Genomic DNA, 21,262 nt, shown 5'->3' on the forward strand with positions numbered 1-21,262 from the left:
TACACACACACACACACACACACTCACACACAGACACACATAGACACAGACACATGGACACTCACATACAAATACACACACTCAAGACACATAGACACACTCTCAGACATACACACACACAGACACACACACACAAGCACACACACATACACACACACATAGGCATACTCGCACACACACAGACACAGACAGACAAAGACACACAGACAGACACACACATACAGAGTCATAGACACACAGAGACATAGACACACAGACACACTCACACAGTCACAGACATAGACACACTCACACACTGGCACATAGACACATAGAGACACACACACACACACACACACACACACACACACACACACACACACACACACACACAGACAGACAGACTTCCAGCATATGTTGTCCCTCACTCCACTGCTCCCCCACCTCCACTCTCCCACTCACTCTGTGATCATTCCACACAATCATCCACATTGGTCACAATGTCACCCACCTCTTGCAACCACTTCCTCTGCAGGCTGGAGAGAAGCCACCTGGGGACAGTAACTGATGGACCTGGGGGAGCTGCCACTGCAGCCCGCGGTGCAGGGGTGGGCAAATCCAGGGCACCAGGGGAACTGAGCGTCTGATATCTGCTGGCACGATCTGACAGCACCTCAGCACAACCTCCCTCATTAGTACAGGCGCACTTACTTGCAGGGAGGGCCCAGGGGTGCTCACCTATAAGCATTTGCACTGAGTGGAGCTGTGGGAAATGAAACCTGAGTATTGGCCAGTGCTAACAGTAACCAATAGCAAACCGGTCACTGAGCGGCACATATCCCAGCAGACCTCGCAACAGAATTCTGCTCTGCTACACTTTGTACTTCCTTCCCAGTGCATCACACCCGGTCAAGTGGTCAGGAATGCACTCCTGGTCCTTGAGTCAATACATATCGTAACATGCACATGAAGCAGCATCGGCATGTTTGATACAGGCACCACTGTTGCGTGTGCACTCAGACTCCGCTCCCACACCTGATGCTTGTGAAGAGCCAGGCAGGACTCAGGGAGTGTTCGTCTCTTTTACCCTCAACACTTAACCAAGGCTGCAACATAGTAAGCTTGTAATCAGGCACAGTGGTTAGCGTAACGCTATTCCAACGCCAGCAACCCAGGTTCAATTCCGGCCGCTGTCTGTAAGGAGTTTGTACGTTCTCCCTGTGTCTGCGTGGGTTTCCTCTGGGTGCTCCGGTTTCCTCCCACATTCCAAAGACGTATGGGTTAGGAAGTTGTGGGCATGCTATGTTGGCACCGGAAGCGTGGTGACACCTGCGGGCTGCCCCCATAATATTCTACTTAAAGATGCATTTCACTGTGTGTTTCGATGTACATGTGACTAATAAAGATATCTTATCTTATCTTATAATGGATGGGTGATGTCCTGTAACACTAGCCAATACTGGGTCAGGAGCTTCAGTATAAGCTCATCTGTACCTCCCTCTGCAACTGGATCCTTGGCTTCCTCATCAGCAGACCTCAGTCAGTGAGGATTGGAAACAACATCTCCTCCTTGCCGATCATCAATACCTCAAGGCTATGTGCTTAGCCCCCTGCTCTACTCCCTGTACACACATGACTGTGTGGCTAAGCACAGCTCCAATGCCATATACAAATTTGCCAAATGACACCACTGTTGTTGGATGAAACACAGGTGGCGATGAATCGCTTACCGGAGTGAGATAGGACACCTGGTTGAGTGGTGCTGCGACAATCTCTCACTCAACATCAGCAAAATTAAAGAGCTGATTGTTGACTTCAGGAAGGGGAAGGAGGGTGAATGTGCACCAGTCTACATTGGGGGGGTGGAGAGAGTCAGCAGCTTTAAATTCCTGGGCATTATCATATTGGATGACTTGTCCTGGACCCAGCACATCGATGCAATCACAAGGAAGGTGTGCCAGCGTCTTTACTTTCTTAGGAGGTTAAGGAGGTTCGGCTTGTCAACGAACACTTCAACAAACTTCTGCAGATGTACTGTTGAAAGTATCCTGACTGGTTGTATCACGGTCTGGTATGGCAATTCGAATGCGCAGGAACGTAAGAAGCTGTACTCCTAACCCGTACGTCTATGAAATGTGGGAGGAAATCGGAGCACCCAGAGGAAACTCATGCAGACACGGGGAGAATGTACAAACTCCTGACAGGCAGCAGCGGGAATTGAACCTGGGTCGTTGGCGCTGTAATAGCATTACGCTAACCACTACACTACTGTGCTATAAGGGATTGCCTGTGCCCTTTCAGCCACCATCTTTTTAAGTGGTGGGTCTTTGGATATTTATACCCATAAGCTGGCATCACGGGTGTCTCTATGGTGACGCGGTAGCACTTTGTGGGGATGAGGCCTCCCCCTGTCGATCAGCTCCAAGGGGACGTGGTGATCATGGTGAAACATGGACATTGAGTCATCCTGGCAGATTCCATGCCACCTCCACTTGTGGGATTGTCTGTGCCTTGGTGGCCTCCCCTTGGCATCAGGAAGGGCATTTACCTCCTCCAGCCCGTTGAGATGCTGCACTCAAGAGGGCACCCCCTCCCACACCAGATGTCTCCGTCCTCACCCTGAGTAAATAAGGACCTTTGATTTTCAGCCCAGTGGGGTGGAAATGTCACTGCCGGTGGATTTTGGGGGCTGCAGTGTGGTCGTCATCTGTGGGTGGGGTTACCTGCAGCCCTGTACTGTAGCCACTCCCTGTATCTGTAAGGAAAGTTGTCTATCCACTACGACATTGAAACTGGGTGCAAGCGTTCCTGGACAAACAACAGCAGCTGTGAGGCTGGGCCCAGTCACAACTCCCTCAACGGAGTGACCAACAATGTCATCACTCAGCTAGTTAATTTAGTTAGCTAGTTTAGTTTATTGTCAGATACACCAGAGTGCAATGAAACTCCTTGCCTGCATGAAGCTCACAGAGTAAACAGGATACATTTTAATAATAAATACAATGCTACTGGCTGATTGATGGAGTATTGTGGAGATTGTGGCTGGAGACGAGATCAGGTGGTACCCCCCACCCCCCCACTGACTGCCTTGGAACCCAGGTCTTCCGGATCCACCCATTTTGGGTTCAGGACCCATCTAATGCTGACTCTGAACACCAGAGACCAGCCTCGGTCCTGGCACCAAGGACTAGCCGGGGTGTGGGTGCCAAGGACCGAAATGGGTTCCAAGCTCCAGTACGGCCACCAAGACCATTCTGGCTACAAGGGACCAGTTACTTGGCCTGGGTAACAGACACCAGCCACATCTGAACACCAACCACATCTGGGCACCAACCACACCTGGACACTGACATCTGGGCACCTGCAATATCTGGGCATGAACCACATCTGGGCACCAGCCACATCTGGACAGGAGACATTGGGCTGGGCTGGGCAGGTGCCTTGCTGCCACTTCAACCAACACTTTTACAGAACTCCTCCAGGCATGATGGGGCGTAAGATTCTCTGACTTACCATGCCCGCCTCGCCCTCATGCCGAGTTGACTCTTTCTGGAGCCAGCTATGCGTGTGTGAGGTTGAGGGGTTCTGTGACATATGGTGTGTAGTGAGGGTGGGCAAGGAGGAACATTATCCAGTTTCTTTGCTGGGGGAGTGGGAAATGTTTGCCCTCAGACATTAAACTGTGAACAACTCACTTTTTCGAAAAGATACTGAGCCTTTCTGGAAATTTTCTTAATGACCTGGAGAGTTGTCTTTAGAGTTTAATGGTCAGAGTTCAGGAGCAGGTAAGTGGCAGATCCTGTGTTACACTTTCCTTTTTTCACTCAGTTATTTAATACAAGTTCATACTCTTCACGTTTACAGCAGGCAGTCTGGTCTATTGATCCTGTCCTGCTCTGGAAGCTTGTGTGTTCTGTGACCTCAAACACTGGCCACAACAAGCCCCGCCCACAAAGACCACCTAGCCCTGCCCACAAACTGCCCAAATGCCCCACCCACATTGACCATAAGCCCCGCCCCACCCACAACCGTGGATTGCAACAAGCCCTGCTAACAAGTGAGTGAACACCGACACCCACTGGATCTGTTCTGCCATTCAAGTAGATTATGGCTGTTCTGTCACCTGAACTCCATCCCTCCAACCTGCCTCTATTGCCTTTAATCCCAGGATGTGGTACATGGCACTCAGGATACCAGTCTCTGTTTTCAAATACTGAGTTGATCCTGAGCCTCCATAGCTTTTTATAAATTCAACTTGCACATTTCTCCTGATCTTTGAGGAGGTGTTGGTATGAGTGACTGGCGCTGGTACTAGTGGGAGGTGATTACCAGTTAAGGTTGTCTTGAAAATGGAACTGACCAGATTTTCTCATGAGGCAACTATCACACTTTGTGCTAAATATATGTCACCCGCAATGTAAAGGGCTGAGTAATGGTCACTCAATCTATTGTGTAGAGGTCACCCATTGTGTGTAGTAACAGTCTTCTGTTGTGCAGAGAAAATGCACAACACAGAGGGACAAGCAATCACTGTGCGGAGGCACTATGCAGAGAAAAGGCAGGTATTGTATTGGTATTGGAATTGGTTTATTATTATCACTTGTACAGTGAAAAACTTGTCTTGTATACCGTTCATACAGATCAATTCATTACACAGTGCATTGAGGTAGTACAGGGTAAAAACAATAACAGAATACAGAGTAAAGTGTCACAGCTACAGAGGAAGTGCAGTGCAGATAGACAATAAGTTGCAAGGTCATAACAAGGTTGATTGTGAGGTCAAGAGTCCATCTTATCATATAAGGGAACTGTTCAATAGTCTTATCACAGTGGGATAGAAGCTGTCCTTGATCCTGGTGGTACGTGCCCTCAGGCTGCTGTATCTTCTGCCTGATGGGAGAGGAGAGAAGAGAGAATGACCCGGGTGGGTGGGGTCTTTCATTATACTGGCAGCTTCACCAAGGCAGCGAGAGGTATAGACCCAGAAAGAGGAAGATTTTAGAGAGACAAGAGTAAGGGAGAGGTCTAAGATAGATAAATGCAAGAAAAGTATTAAACAAATTAGTAAGCTGCAGTTGCATTTAACCAGGCGGGATTACGATTTTGTGCAATAGCAGAGAGTGGCTGTAAAAGTGAAGGAGTACCCCTCGATGTAAGGTGTTAATGAAGACCGAGAACAGAAAGAAGGATGGAGAGTGGCAGCGTTGATTAAGGAGAAGTTTGATGGAGCTGGCAAGAGTTAAAAATAAGAGAGCAACGGCTGCACAACTGGGATTGTCCTACAGGGTCCCAACTGCAGGAAAAGATTCTGAGGAATACATTTGCACAGAGTATTGATAATGGAAGACTCCCAAGGGAGAAAGAGGGGGAGATGCTCCTAAATGTATTTCCTGATCGGTAAGTTTCTGGCCCAATGAGGAAGGCAACATTGTTGGACTTAGTGCTGGGAAATGTGAAGTGGAGCAACTATCAGCAGGGAGCATCTAGGGAACAATGAGCATAACATCATAAGGTTCTCACTAGGAATGGAAAAGCATAGTGGTTAGCGTAATGCTATTACAGCGCCAGTGACCCGGGTTCAAATCCGGCCGCTGTCTGTAAGGAGTTTGTACGTTCTCCCCATGTCTGTGTGGGTTTCCTCCAGGTGCTCCAGTTTCCTCCCACATTCCAAAGACGTACAGGTTAGGAAGTTATGGGCATGCTATGTTGGCGCTGGAAGTGTGGCGACACTTGCGGGCTGCCCCCCCTAAAAAAAATCACTATGCAAAAGATGTATTTCACTGTGTGTTTCGATGTACATGTGACTAATAAAGATCTTATCTTATCTTATAAAAATTATAGACCACTCCAGCTAATTGAAAAAGTGCTCATTTCAGTGGGATTGGAATAGTTCTAATGCAAGGGAACTGGACTTTGAAGGCAAATTGAACAATGGGAGACCTGTAAGATGAGATGTTTCAGATGCAGTCCTGGTACATTCTAATCAAGGAGGAGAGGGAAGTTAAAGTCCAAGCTTCCGGGATGACCAAAGGCAAAGAGACTAAAAACAGAGTAAATAACTGTGCATATGACAGATGTCTGATTGATAACACAGATGAGAAACAGGCTCATTACAGTAAATTCAGAGTGGAAGTAAAGAAGGCAATAAGAGAGCAGCAAAGTGGTGCAGCTAGAAGAGCCACTGCCTCCCAGCTCCAGCGACCCAGGTTCAATCCTGACTTCTGATGCTGCCTGTGTAGAGTTTGCCTGTTGTCCCTGTGACCATGTGGGTTTACCCTCGGTGCTCCCGCATTCCAAAGACATGTGGGTTGGTAAGCTGATTGGCCAGTAAAAATTTACCTGTATAGGTAAATGGGGGAATATGGGAGGAGTTGATGGGAATGTGGTGAGAATAAATAGGGATTTGTGTAGGATTACTGCACGAGGGTGGCTGATGGTTGGTATGGACTCAGTGGGCCAAAAGGGCCTGTTTCTGTGCCTATGAATCAGAGACAAGCCGAGAGCACTAGAAAAGATTACCAGTAAATAGAAAAGGGAATCCAGAAATACATCTGAATAGTAAACAAGTTACGAAAGGAGTAGTGTGTTGACCAGGGGCCAAAAAGGAAATCCACTCAGAGAGGCAGAGGGCATGTCTGAACGACTGAATGAAAACTTTACCTCAGGCTTCACTAAGGAAGAAGATGCTGCTGGGGTCTCAGCAAGGCAAGTTGTGATTGAGATTCTGAATTGGTTACAAGTTGATAAAGATGAGGCCCTAGAAAGGCAAGAGGATCAATCACGTAGTCCGGTATGATGCATCCTGGGCAGCTGAGAGCTGTAAGGGAGGAAACTGCAAATGTCCTGACAATAATTTTCCAGACGCCTACAGATTCGGGAGTGGTCCCTGAGAACTTGAAAATTGCAACTGTTCAAAAAAAATGCAGGAATAATCTGGGGAAGGTTCTTGGGACAGTTCTCATGGACAGAATTAGCAATCACCTGGATACATGTGGATTGATCAGAGAAAGCAGATAAGGGCAAATTGTGTCCAACTAACTTGACAGAATTTTCCATAAAGTGACAAAAATGTGGCTGATGCTGGATATCTATAGGGACTTCCAAAACCGATTTGATGAAGTGCCACACAATAGACTTGCATTCAAAAATGAAGCTCATGGAATAAAAGTGGTAAAAGCAACAAAGGGTCAAAAACTGGCTGAGTGACAGGAAACAGCAGTAGGAGTGAAAGGTTGTTTCATTGTACTGGAGGGAAGAGAACAGTAGAGTTCTCCAGGGGTCAGCACTGGGGACCACTGCTTTCCTTGCTTGTATTAATGAGTTGTGCTTGGGTGTGTGTTCGTATTTTCCAAAGTCACGAAACTTGGAGTGATTGTGAACTGTGGTGAGGGTAATAATAGGGTTCAAAGAGATACGGATGTATGTGTGGAAAGGGCAGATAGGTGGCAGATGAAGTTTAAGCCTTCGACCTTTTCTGCACACAATGGCGATGATTACTCTGCATAGCGATCTCACATTACTCTACACAATGTGTGACATTTATTCAGCTCCTCCACCACCTCCTTTCCCCCTCTCACCTGTACTCACCTGTCACCTGCCAGCCTGTGCTCCTCTCCCTCCCCCCGACCTTTTTACTCTGGCTTCTGCCCTCTTCCTTTCCAGTCCTGATGAAGGGTCTCGGCCTGAAATGACAACTGTTTATTTCCCTCCATAGGTGCTGCCTGACCTGCTAAGTTCCTCCAGCACTTTGTGTGTGTGTTGCTCCAGATTCCAGCATCTGCAGAATCTCTTGTGTCTCAGCACAAGTTCCCAGGAGTGAACATCACCAACAGCCTGTCCTGGTCCAACCACATAGACGCCACGGCCAAGAAAGCTCATCAGCACCTCTACTTCCTCAGAAGGCTAAAGAAATTTGGCATGTCCCCTTTGACACTCACCAACTTTTACCGATGCACCACAGAAAGCATGCTGTCTGGATGCATCACAGCTTGGTATGGCAACTGCTCTGCCCAGGACCGCAAGAAACTGCAGAGGGTTGTGGATACAGCCCAGCACATCAGGAAACCAACCTCCCCTCCATGGACTCTGTCTATACCTCTTGCTGCCTTGGTGAAGCAGCCATCATAATCAAAGACCCCACCCACCCGGGTCATTCTCTCTTCTCTCCTCTCCCATCCGGCAGAAGATATAGCAGCCTGAGGGCACATACCACCAGGATCAAGGACAGATTCTATCCCACTGTGATAAGACTATTGACGGTTCCCTTATACGATGAGATGGACTCTTGACCTCACCATCTACCTTGTTATGACCTTGCATCTTATTGTCTACCTGCACTGCACTTTCTCTGTAGCTGTCACACTTTACTCTGTATTCTGTTATTGTTTTTACCCTGTACTACCTCAATGCACTGTGTAATGAATTGATCTGTATGAATGGTAAGCAAGACAAGATTTTCACTGTACAAGTGACAATAATAAACCAATACCAATACAATACCTGCCTTTTCTCTGCATAGTGCCTCCACACAGCGATCGCCTGTCCCTCTGTGTTGTGCATTTTCTCTGCGCAACAGAAGACTGTTACTACACACAATGGGTGACCTCTACACAATAGATTGAGTGACCATTACTCAGCCCTTTACACTGTGTGTGACATATATTTAGCATAATGTGTGATAGCTACCCCATGAGGAAACCTGGCCAGTTCCATTTTCAAGACAACCTTAACTGGTAATCACCCCCCACTGGCATCAAGCGCCAGTCACTCATACCAACACCTCCTCAAAGATCAGGAGAAATGTGCAAGTTGAATTTATTAAAAGCTATGGAGGCTCAGGATCAACTCAGTATTTGAAAACAGAGACTGGTATCCTGAGTGCCATGTGCCACATTCTGGAATTCAAGGCAATAGAGGCAGGTTGGAGGGATGGAGTTCAGGCGACTGAACAGCCATAATCTACTTAAATGGCAGAACAGATCCAGTGGGTTCTACCCAGGGAGATACTTCTTTCTTTTGACGGAGGAGGTGGGGAAGAAAAGCTCGATAAGAACCAATGCACTAATAGCAAAATGTATTGATGCACTGGTGAGATCGGAGGTGTTTGGTTCACATGTGGCCCTGTTCCTCAGCTGGAACAAGGTCTCACTGAGTCCCAAACTACAAACTGCTGCTCTTTCCTGAAACCCAAGGATAGGATCATGGTTGGTTGACTTGAAGCAACATGGGCAAATCTCCAGAGCCAAAGGAGTATTGATAGATGGGGGGGGGGGAGGGATGGCGGGTGGGAAGGGGAGGGAATTCAGCAGTACTCGAATGGAGATAAGCCACACCCTGCTGATTCAAAAGCACCGCAGAGTTTGTTTGGGCTTTTAGCAGAGGACAGGAATACTTTTGTGTCCTGTCCCCATGACACAAAACCCTCCTCAGGATACTCACTGGCATCTGCTTAGGGGCAACCTTTGAAGGGCAAACTGGTCCATGCCTAGGATCATGCTCTACACAAGCTCTTCCCATCCCTTTATTTCTCTTCCTACCTACAATTGCAGCCAGTTCCTTTCTCCCTCTCGAACTTATGAAGCTTCCCTTCAACACTTGAAAATCAAAAGTAAAATCCTCGAATGCTGGGATTCTGAAATAAAAACAAAAAATGCTGGAAACACAAGCAGCTTCTGTGAAAAGACCTGAAGTTAACATTTCAGGGCTACTACCTGAAACCAAGATCTGTCAAAGAGCAGAAACATTCACTTTGTTTCTCCTTCCACAGATGCTCCCTGATCTGTTAAGTATTTGCAGCATTTTCTGTTTTTGATAGGATAAGATGTCTTTATTAGTCACATGTACATCGGAACACACAGTGAAATGCATCTTTTTGCGTAGAGAGTTCTGGGGGCAGCCTGCAAGTGTCGCCACACTTCTGGCACCAACATAGGATGCCCACAACTTCCTAACCCATACATCTTGGGAATGTGGGAGGAAACCGGAGCACCCGGAGGAAACCCACGCAGACATAGGAGAACGTACAAACTTCTTACAGACAGCGGCTGGAATTGTATCCAGGTCGCTGGCGCTGTAATAGTGTTACGCTAACCGCTACACTTTTTTGTTTGCTCAAATGCTATTCACTTCAATTGCAGATGTAAAGAAGTTCCATATTTTACATCTCTCCGTGAGTACAAAAGCAGATAATATGCTCTAAAGAGAAATATGCGAAATAAATACTATCAAATAGGTGGATATGACTGATTTAAATACATGAAATACAAGCACTGGTGTATTAAGATGCTGGTCATAAATACAGTGTCGAACTGAAGCTAGCTTCGTTTGCTGTCTGTGGATTAATAAAGGTAATACATGCAGGATTTCAATGGGAGTCCTGAGGAACACAGATCTCTCTTGGTCTCAAGCAAGCAATACCATTATGAGTATATTCCAAGGCTGATGTCATTCAAAAAAACATTGGGTCCAATCAGATCTGGGAATGTTATTTATCACTACATTTCTTTGGAAGGTAAATTGAAAAAATGTCTAAAGTATAACTATGGCTTGAATTTTTCAAATTTTACTTTTGTTGCAGTTCAGTTTTTTATGATAATTATCATTTTTTTTTGTTTATCAAGTAAACTTCAGGGGAATGGATCAACATACAGTCTCTATAATAAACTGCAACTGAACTGCTGAAGACAACTAATAATGCTTGCACATTCCGTGTCTCCCATTTCTGCCTGAGTCTCTACTGCTATGTGCCCGTGATGCCGCTGCAATTAAGTTTCTCATTGCACCTGTGCATACACGTACAGGTCACGCACGTCATACATGGGCAGGCACGGTAGTGTAGTGGTTAGCACGGCGCTATTACAGCGCCAGCAACCCAGGTTCAATTCCCGCTGCTGTCTGTAAGGAGTTTGTACGTTCTCCCCGTGTCTGCGTGGGTTTCCTCCGAGTGCTCCGGTTTCATCCCACATTCCAAAAACATACAGGTTAGGAAGTTGTGGGCATGCTATGTTGGTGCCGGAAGCGTGGCGACACTTGCGGGCTGCCCCCAGAACACTTTACGCAAAAGATGCATTTCACTTTGTGTTTCGATGTACACATGACTGAAAAAGATATCCTAATCATAATTAATTAATGAATGTACTTGTGCATATGACAATAAACTCCACTTTGACTTTTAATCCGTATCCCTACCCCCACCCATCCAGGTTATCGAGCCACTTCACTGAGCAGTGCAGTTGACCACGTGCCCACAAACACGCACGATTGGTCAGTGGTACAATCACTGCACTGTTAAAGTAAAAAAAAACATTCTTGACTATATAAAGTGTATTGCTAACAAAGAGTTTAATTTGTGTGTAAAAAACTATTATTGAAGAAGGTTTTTTGGTTATTATTGGTAAAAGGCAAAACATTCAAGACCTGAAACTTTGTCTTTAGACTGCACTGTGGACCCCGTGTGGCAGAGGGTTGTGATCTTCCTTCCTTGCAGACCATACCTTCCAATCGGACAGGTGTGGGAGGCAGATAACAACTCCTGAAAATGGCAGCAAGCTTGACACCATGCAGCACAAAGCAGCCCAGCCACCACAGTACTCATTCGTTCCTTCCACCACCAGCCGGGTGCACCAGCTACAAAATGCACTGCATTTACTCGCCCAGGCTACTCTAACAGCGTATCCCAAACCTACGATTTTACCACCAAGGGCAAGGACAGCAGAGACATGGGAAGCCCACCGGCTACAACTTCCCTCCAAGTCACGCACCGTCCCGACTTGGAAATGTATCACTGGGTCTGAATCCTGCAACTCTCTCACTAACAACACTGCGGAGTGCTTTCACCAGACCCTCCACAGTGACCCAAGCAGGTGGCTCAGCACCACCTTCTCAAGGGGAACCTCTTTTCCCATGCTCCTGCTGCCCTTGTTCTCCTTGCTGGGAGAAGTTGTGGGTTTGGGAAGCGTTATCGGAATAGCCAAGATGAGTAACTGCAGTGTATCTTGTACACTGCAGCCACAGTGCGCTGGTGGTGGAGGAGATGAACATTTTAAGGTGGTGGATGGGGTGTCAATCAATCTTTGTGGTTTTGAGCTTCTTGAGAGTTGTTGGTGCTGCACTCATCCACATAATAGAACGTGGAACAGTACAGCACAGAACAGGCCCTTCGGCCCACAATGTTGTGCTGACATAGCTAATCCCTCCTACCTACAGAATGCCCATATCCTTCTATTTTCCTCTCATTCTTATGCCCATCCATCCAAGCCCTCCTTAAAAGCCCCCAATGAATTTACCTCCACCACCCTATCAGGCAGTGCACCACTCTCTGAGTAAAAAATGTACCCCTCACGTCTGTTCTGAACCTAACCCCTGTCACCTTAAATATATGCCCTCTGGTATTGGATCGCTCAATAATGGGAAAAAGATATTGCTTGTCCACCCTATCTATGCCCCTCATAATTTTGTACACTTCTAACAGATCACCCCTCAGCCTCTGCCGCTCCAAAGAGCCCGAGTTTGTTCAGCCTCTCCTGATAGCCCATGCCCTCTAATCCAGGCAGCATCCAATTAAACCTCCTCTGCATGCTCTCTCAAGCCTCGACATCCTTCCTGTAGTGAGGTGACCAGAATTGCATGCAATACTCTAAATGCGGCCTAATCAGAATTTTATACAGAGAGTAATGGAGAGCATTCCCTCACACTGCTGAATTGTGCTTCCAGGATGGTGAAAAGGCCTTGGGTGTTAGGAGGTGAGTAACTTGCTGAAGGATACCTAGCCTTTGGCCTCCTCTTGTAGCCACAGTATTTACAATATGTGGCTGGTCTGGCTGAGTTTCTGATGACTGGTCACCTCTGGGTCTGGGTGCAAAGCAACGCCACAGTTTGTTAGATCTATACAATGGAAAGTGTGTATGTTGATACAACCCATCATTTGGATTAAAGGAAAGGAAATCTTCACTTTAAACATTTAAATAATGGTCAGATAATGTAGGGTAGGCATGGTAGCGTAGCGGTTAGCATAATGCTCTTACAGCACCAGCGACCCGGGATCAAAATCCGGCCACTGTCTGTAAGGAGTTTGTATGTTCTCTCCATGTCTGCGTGTGTTTCCTCCGGGTGCTCCGGTTTCCTCCCACATTCCAAAGACATACGGGTTAGGAAGTTGTGGGCATGCTGTGTTGGCGCCGGAAGAGTGGTGACACTTGTGGGCTGCCCCCAGAACACTCTACGCAAAAGAGGCATTTCATTGTGTGTTGTGATGTACATGTGACTAATAAAGATATCTTATTTCTTATAATGGATGTGGACTTTGCTGTCATAGCCAGGATTTATTATCCATTCTTCACTGCCTTGAGGAGGCACTGGGGAGCTTGTCAACCTCACAGAATTTTGTAACGACTGAGTGACCATCTCAGGAGGCAGTTCAGAGTCAACCACATTATTGTGGGACTGAAGCCATTTTTGACCTGACTACATATGGATAATGGGTTTTCTTTTATAAAGGACACACTGATGAACCAGTTGAGTTTTTAATGACAAATTAACAATGTCATGGCCATTTTTAATGATGCCAGCTCTATATGTCTAGATTTCTTTAAGCTGAATATAAATTCTCATGTGCACTGAATGTAATTTGAAATTCCCCTCTCTGGACTTCCCAGCCCTTAAACCACCATATAATCATTCCCAGATTTGAAATTCCTAACTTCAAGAGTAAAATTTTACATCTTAGAGATCCCAAATAAATAAGAAAAGAAACCTGCTGTTTCTGTGGTTTTTCAGAGTTGAAGACCATGCATAAATACTCATTCATGCTAAACCACGTGCAAAATAATTAGATAGTTCTGCTTGATATGTTTAACTGAGATCAAAGTAGATTAAGGGGAAATTAAACTCGACATGTTAAGATGATTAGATGTTTTGATAAGGTAGATGAGAAATTATTTCCACTGTCTGAAGAGTCAATATCAGTGGACAGAGACTGAAGATCTCTGAGCCAGAGGGGAAATTAGGAGAATAGTTATCATGATCTTGAGGCAGGTGGGAGCAGAATCAAAATGTAGTAGGAGACCTGCTTGAAGGAGAACAAAATATGCAGAGTTATCAGGATAGACCAGTGCAAGGTCTCATCAATGGGACTAATTGATCAGACCTTGCATTGGTCTATCCTGATAACTCTGCATACTTTGTTCTCCTTCAAGCAGGTTTCCCACTACATTTTGATTCTGCTCCCACCTGCCTCAAGATCACAAGGTTCTTTTCTTGCAAAGAGCTGCCAGGGGCATGGTGGTAGCTTTCTGGCTTTGCAGACTTCCCTGATTTGCTTCTGAGCAGGAGACTTGCTTCTCGGTCTGCACAGGGGTGACACCTAATTCTGCACTGTCATCTTCACGTTGGACACTGGTGGCAAATTGGACGGCTCCACTAGTGTGCTGAAGAAGGTTAATTATCATCATTGGACCTGAACCGTGTCCAAGTGATAAGGTACACCTTATTAAAGAAACTGAAAGCACTGAACTCAGCCAGAGCTCTGCTACCGGTACAAAGGAAAAGGCCGCTTTGATGGTTTTGACTATTAGGGTTATGTAACCACGATAAAAGCTTTCCATAAAGGAAGCAAAATGAAAGGAATGTAGAACAAATGAAACTTGCACACCAACATTCCAATCCACAGAAAGACGTCACTCACCGGGCACATCCATTCTCAGATCCATCTGATAATGAAAGGCTTCAGTGAATTTCTGATGATATTAACACTTTGACTGACTCACAGATTGTTCCTGCTGCTCCCTCTATATTTTAATCTACGCACAACAAAAAAAAACTGCTGTGAGGCTTTGAAGGAATTGCTCAAATGTATAAAAATCTTGCAGCCTCTGGAGGGTGAATAAAATTCTGGAAAGCACGTTACACAAGGCTTTGGTGACAAGCCTAAAAGTAATTAGAATGAATTCTCTTATGGCTAATTTCAGAAACTGTTTTTGAATTCCCATGGATGAATGTGAAATCAGGTGTAATTTGAATCTTCAGCACACAACCAATCATCTTGAGCAGGTTAGCACTAGCACCACCCAGGGGACACTCATTTGTATGTATTTTATTTCAACACTTTCCTCATTAACTACTTGAATTCAGTTTAGGTTTTCTGCCACTTAGGAATTAAAATTTGTGTGTTTATTACCCAAGATTTTAGTACCTTTTAACATCAAACAACAGATTTGACGTTAAAAGAAAGGTTTAGGGGGATATGGGTCAAACGTGGTCAAATGGGGCCAGCTTAGATGGGCATCTTGGTTGGCATGGACGAGTTGGGCCGAAGGGCCTGTTTCCGTGCTGTATGGCTCTATGCCTCCAATGAGTGAAGTTGTTTCCCAAGAACCTCAAGGAAAGCTCCTGATGTCAGACTTAGGCACACTAAATTATATATTTTCTCTATAGTCAGCAAGTGACTTTTCAATCACCTTTCCAGTGCAGAATACAAATACCTGTGCCAGACCTTCAGTCTCTGCTCCTGCATCCCTCCCTTCAAAAAGGGGAATAATTTGACTACTAAATCTTTGAAAGTCACAGGTTAGGTCTCAGCTGATAAGATTTCTTTATTTATTAGTCACATGTACATCGAAACACACAGTGAAATGCATCTTTTGCATAGAGTGTTCTGGGGGCAGCCTGCAAGTGTCGCCACGCTTCCGGCACCAACATAGCATGCCCACAACTTCCTAACCCGTACGTCTTTGGAATGTGGGAGGAAACTGGAGCACCTGGAGGAAGCCCACGCAGACACGGGGAGAACGTACAGACTCCTTACATACAGCGGTGGGAATTGAACCAGGGTCGCTGGTGCTGTAATAGTGTTACGCTAACTGCTACACTACTGTGTGAGGAAGGATTTCCTTGATGAGGCTGTGGTGGTGGAGAGTAAATGCATGGTATCTGTCGTGTGATGGAAGGGAGAAGCTGGAATTTTATGCCTTCGAACAGCTAAAAGAAGACTTAATTGAAGTGATTAACATTTTAGGGGGTTTTGGTCAAGTAGGTAGAAACACAACCATTTCCACGCTGTGTAACGGTAGCTAGAGGACAGAGAGATATAGATTTATTGCACAAAAGACAGGGAAAAGATGGGGATAATTTATTTCACTTGAGATGACTTGGAAATCCATTGGGAGAAGATGTAATAGCAATGTTCAAAGAGGAACCAGATAAAAATTTTGAGAAGACAAATTTGTGGAGTACTAGAAAACACAAAAGACTGTTACTTGTTCCTCACTCCATGGATGACACAGCGGTGCAGGAGTTAGTGCTCCTAGCTCCAGCGACCTGGGTTCGACCCTGACCTCTGGTGCCGCCTGTGTGGAGATTGCACATTCTCCCTGTGACCGCGTGGGTTTCCCCTGGGTGCTCCGGTTTCCTCCCACGCCACAGAGACATGCTGGCTGAAAGGTTAAATGGGCACCGGAGGTTGCCCCTAGTGTGCAGGTGGGTGGCAGGAGAATCATTAAGGAGTTGGTGGGAATGTGAAAGGAAAAATGGGATAAGGGTAGATGGTCAGCAGGGATTCAGTGGGCCAAAGGGCCTGCTTTCATGCTGAAGGACTTCATGAGTCATTGAGAGAGCTCACATGGGTAAAATGTGCTGGACAGCCTCCACTGGTGGGAAGCTTCTGTACTAGTGAGATGGATTGTGGGTTCAAGTCCCACTCCAGCACAGCAGTGGCTATGGTTAATATATTTTGGGAAACCCTGAGATTGCAAGGAGTTGCTATATAAGACATTTATTTATTAGTCACATGTACATCAAAACACGCAGCGTTTCAATTACTCTTTCAATTACTTAGATGGCAAGAATGCTAGAATCTAAAGCGGCATGAACTAACAGGTAATGCAAGATGATGGACTGCTTCTGTGTTTAAAGGCGAGAAATCTGTCAATCTAATATCTGCTGTGGGAAAGGTATTGGAATGATTGAATGTTGTGCTGACTCCAAACAGCAACATACATTTGTAAGGAGTAATTCATGTTTAATGCATATAATTGAATTGTTTAAGCAAGTACCTGAAGTGGTCTACAGATATATGCTTTACTTTTTTGATCATCAAAGATCCCCACCACCCAGGCCATGCCACCTTCTTCCAGCTAGCACCGGGCAGGGGGTACAGAAGCCTGAAGTCCTACACCACCAGGTTCAGGAACAGCTATTTCCCTTCAACCATTCGGTTCTTGAACCAACCAACAAAACCCTGATCACTACCTCAGTTTGGCAACACGATGACCACTTTGATCATTTTGCATTAAAATTGACTTTTTTGTGCTAATTGTGTTCTTTCTTGTAAAAATTGCATATAATTTATGTTTAATTTATGTCTTTCTTGTGAATGCTGCTTATATAATGCTATATGCCTGTGATGCTGCTGCAAGTAAGTTTTTCATTGCACCTGTGCACACATGTACTGGTGCATGTGACAATAAACTCGACTTTGACTTTAATACTGACACTTTAAAAAATACTGTTTGGATCACAATCTTTCATGGCGATTCTTTGAACAGTGTTATGAGGTTCCCTGGTGTAACAAACTTATTAGTGTGCACAAAACCTTGCAACTCGCACATCTGGCACAAGCAACACTCTTCCAAGTACTGGAGAGTGCTGCTTCTTTGAGAAAGGCAGCTGGTGTTCCCAGGTTCTCAGAGATGGACCGTGACAGGCTGCAGGAGAACATTATCCACAGGAGGCCACAGACTTTCTCCAGGGAGACAGCCAGGCATTCTGGGCAGCAGGCTGGTGGGGAATTCTGTATAAGGATAATCTTGGTCTTTGGACCAGTGTCATTAGAAATATCACGATGTTACTGGATATGTGAAGATGTCACCAGCACACCTAATACTTCAGAACATCTACAGATTTTGCATTCGGCACACTCTGCTGATACCTTTCCTTCCAATGCACTCACTTGCTCAACCCCATACAATGACCCCCACGCCATCATTCCCCATAGTCTCTTTCAGTTCTACTTCCATTTCATGCAGGCAGTAATCCAAGGTGGGCCATGGATCAGTGGCAGTGGTCACTGATGGCTCTGACTGAAGGTGAGCTTGACCTCCACTCTCCAGGCATGTGGGGTGAGCCTGTTTGTGAGGCCATAGGAAGTCAGAGTCATCTGACTTTTTGAAGCATGGACAATGCTCCTCAGAGAAGGGTAGATAGGAATGTGTGCCCATGTCAACCTCAGATAGGCAAGTCTCGGCTGATGACTCATATGCCTACTCTCACATGGTCCCTATTGCTGCCTGTGACACCTCCAAGACCTTTGTTCCAAGTCCACGCCATCCAGCAACTGTTGATGGGCACACGTCCCCTATGGAAATCAGTTTTGAGTGTAGAAATGTAGTAGGCTTGGTGTTAAAGTGTGAGCAGTGGGTAGAGTAAGTGCAGAGTGCTGTGCCACAGATTGGCAAGGAATGCATTCAGACATTGGCCCTTGAAATAGCACAGGGTAATGGGGTTAGCGAGAGCTGATGTGTTGCGCGTGAACCAGAACTGTTGTCTTTTGGACCTCTGAGGCTAATAAATATGTTGCGAGGGGCTTTTCAGTTGTATTGATGTTACAATATACAAGATATCTTTATTAGTCACATGTACATCAAAACACACAGTGAAATGTATCTTTGGCACAATGGGACAGACTTCACATTGAACCATTGTTCCCAGTGCGAGAGGCTGCATTTCCCACCTGGTGCTGAGAACACAAGGAAAGGGGAGCAGGAGTAGGCCACTCGGCCCCTCAAGCCTGCCCTATTATTCAATATGATCATGGCTGATCTGTTCCAGGCCTAAGCTCCTCTTCCCTCAATTCCCCAATATTTCAAATATTTATCTACCTCCTCTTTAAATACCTCCAATGATATAGCCCGTGAGGCAAAGAATTCAAGAGATTCACCACTCTCTGCAAGAGGAATCTCCTACACATCTCAGTTTTAAATGACCACCCTGTAAGTTGGTAACTGTGTCCCCTCGTATGAGACTCTGTGGAAGCAGCTCGATATCTGCCCTGTCATATCCCCTTAGGATTTTGTATGTTTCAATAAGATCACTCTTCATTCTCCAAAATTCCACAGAATACAGATCCAACATGGTACTGGTATTGGTTTATTATTGTCACTTGTACCGAGGTACAGTGAAAAACTTGTCTTGCATACCGTTTGTACAGATCAATTCGTTACACAGTGCACTGAGGTAGTACAGGGTAAAAACAATAACAGAATACAGAGTAAAGTGTCACAGCTACAGAGGAAGTGCATTGCAAGTAGACAATAAGGTGTAAGGTCATAACAAGGTAGATTGTGAGGTCAAGAGTCCATCTCATCGTATAAGGGAACCGCTCAATAGTCTTATCACCATGGGACAGAAGCTGTCCTTGAGCCTGGTGGTATGTGCCCTCAGGCTCCTGTATCTTCTGTCTAATGGGAGAGGAGAGAAGAGAGAATGACCTGGGTGGGTGGGGTCTTTGATTATGCTGGCTGCTTCACCAAGGAGGGGAGGCTGATTTCTGTGATGTGCTGAGCTGTGTCCACAATTCTCTGCAGTTTCCTGCGGTCCTGGGCAGAGCAGTTGCTATACCAAGCTGTGATGCATCCAGATAGGATGCTTTCTATGGTGCATCAATAAAAGTTAGTGAGTGTCAAAGGGGACGTGCCAAATTTCTGTAGCCTCCTTTAGCCAACTTGTGATATGTCAACCATCTCATCCCAGCAATTAGCCTGATGAATCTCTTTTGGCCTGCCTCCAATGCTAATATATCCTTGCTGGAACTCCAGGTGTGGCCTCACTAATACCTTGTCCAATTGTAACAGTATTTCCCCATCACTAAATTCCAACCCTCTTGCAAAAAGGACCAATATGTCATTTGCCTTCCTTCCCACCTGCTGTACCTGCCTGCTAACTCTGTGACTTATGCAAATGAACACCTAAGTCCCTCTGTACTCAACTCACCTGAAATCACAGAGGTTGGAGAAATCACAGATACCATTTATATATTTAAAATGAAGGGAAGTGACCAGTGTTGTCCCACAGGGATCTATACTGAGCTTGCATCTATTCCAAGTAACTACTGGTGACTTATATAGGATAATGGAGAGCCATGCCAGGTTTGCTGATGCCCCAGAGTATGGTGAGTAGAAAGTAATGCAGATGAAACCGTGAAATTGCAGAAATATTGATAGATTGTGAGCTTTAGTTAGGCCCATCCTTAAATGGCAGTGCTTGTTAGTTTATTTCATAGGGCAGTTAAGAGTCAACCATACTGCTGTGGGTCTGGAGTCACATATAGACCAAAATGAGCAATGATGGCAGATTTCCCTCTTGAAGGCTGATAGTTAACCTGTTATGTTTTCACAGCAATCTGGTGGTTTCATCGTCACCCTGACTTTCATGATGGAACTTTAGAATTAGGTTTAATGTTGTTGCGGTTAGAGTTAAATTCACATCCCCAATCATCAGTCAAATGTTGGGGCAAAGTATAATCTCCCAGCACAGCGAGATGTCCGTAGGGAAAGCTGCCGACTGGCACATTCCAGGCTGCAGGGGTACGTGCTGACGGATGTACTGAAACTCAGTGCAGCCAATGCTAAGTCTGTGTGGGGAAGGACTGCAGTCTTGGCTCCTTCAGCTACTGCACAGAGGCGAAATTGGATGGGGAAGCCCCTCGAACAATGAAACGGGTATAATCACCGCAGGAGGCCACACGAGGGGCATGGTGCTATGTTTGTTTTTTAAAAGAAAGTTGGCGCTACTGAATGTAATGACAATGAATGAAACGTTTTTTTGCACTGTTTCTCCCTTTGTATGTATTTTTTTATTATGAATAAAGTTTAGTTTTGAAATTTTAAAAAAGTATAAAGTTAATGGCAAGACCCTTAACAGCATTGATTCACAGAGGGATCTTGGGCTCCAAGTCAATAGCTCATTGAAAGTGGGCATGCAAGTAGATAGGGTGGTAAAGAAGGCGTATGGCATGCTTGCCTTCATTGGTCGGGGCATTGAGTACAAGAGTAAGGAAGTCATGTAGCAGCTACATGAAACTTTGGTTTGGCTGCACTTCGAGTACTGTGTGCAATTCTGGTCGCTCATTACATGAAGGCTGTGGAAGCTTTGAAAAGGTTGCAGAAGAGGTTTACCAGGATGCTGCCTGGATTAGAGGGCATGAGCTCTAAGGAGAGGTTGGGCAAACTTGGGTTGTTTTCTCTGGAGCGGCGGAGGCTGAGGGGAGACCTGATAGCATACATAGGGTAGAGAG

Source organism: Pristis pectinata, chromosome 10, assembly GCF_009764475.1.
Source record: "Pristis pectinata isolate sPriPec2 chromosome 10, sPriPec2.1.pri, whole genome shotgun sequence".
NCBI classification, from domain to species: Eukaryota; Metazoa; Chordata; class Chondrichthyes; order Rhinopristiformes; family Pristidae; genus Pristis; species Pristis pectinata.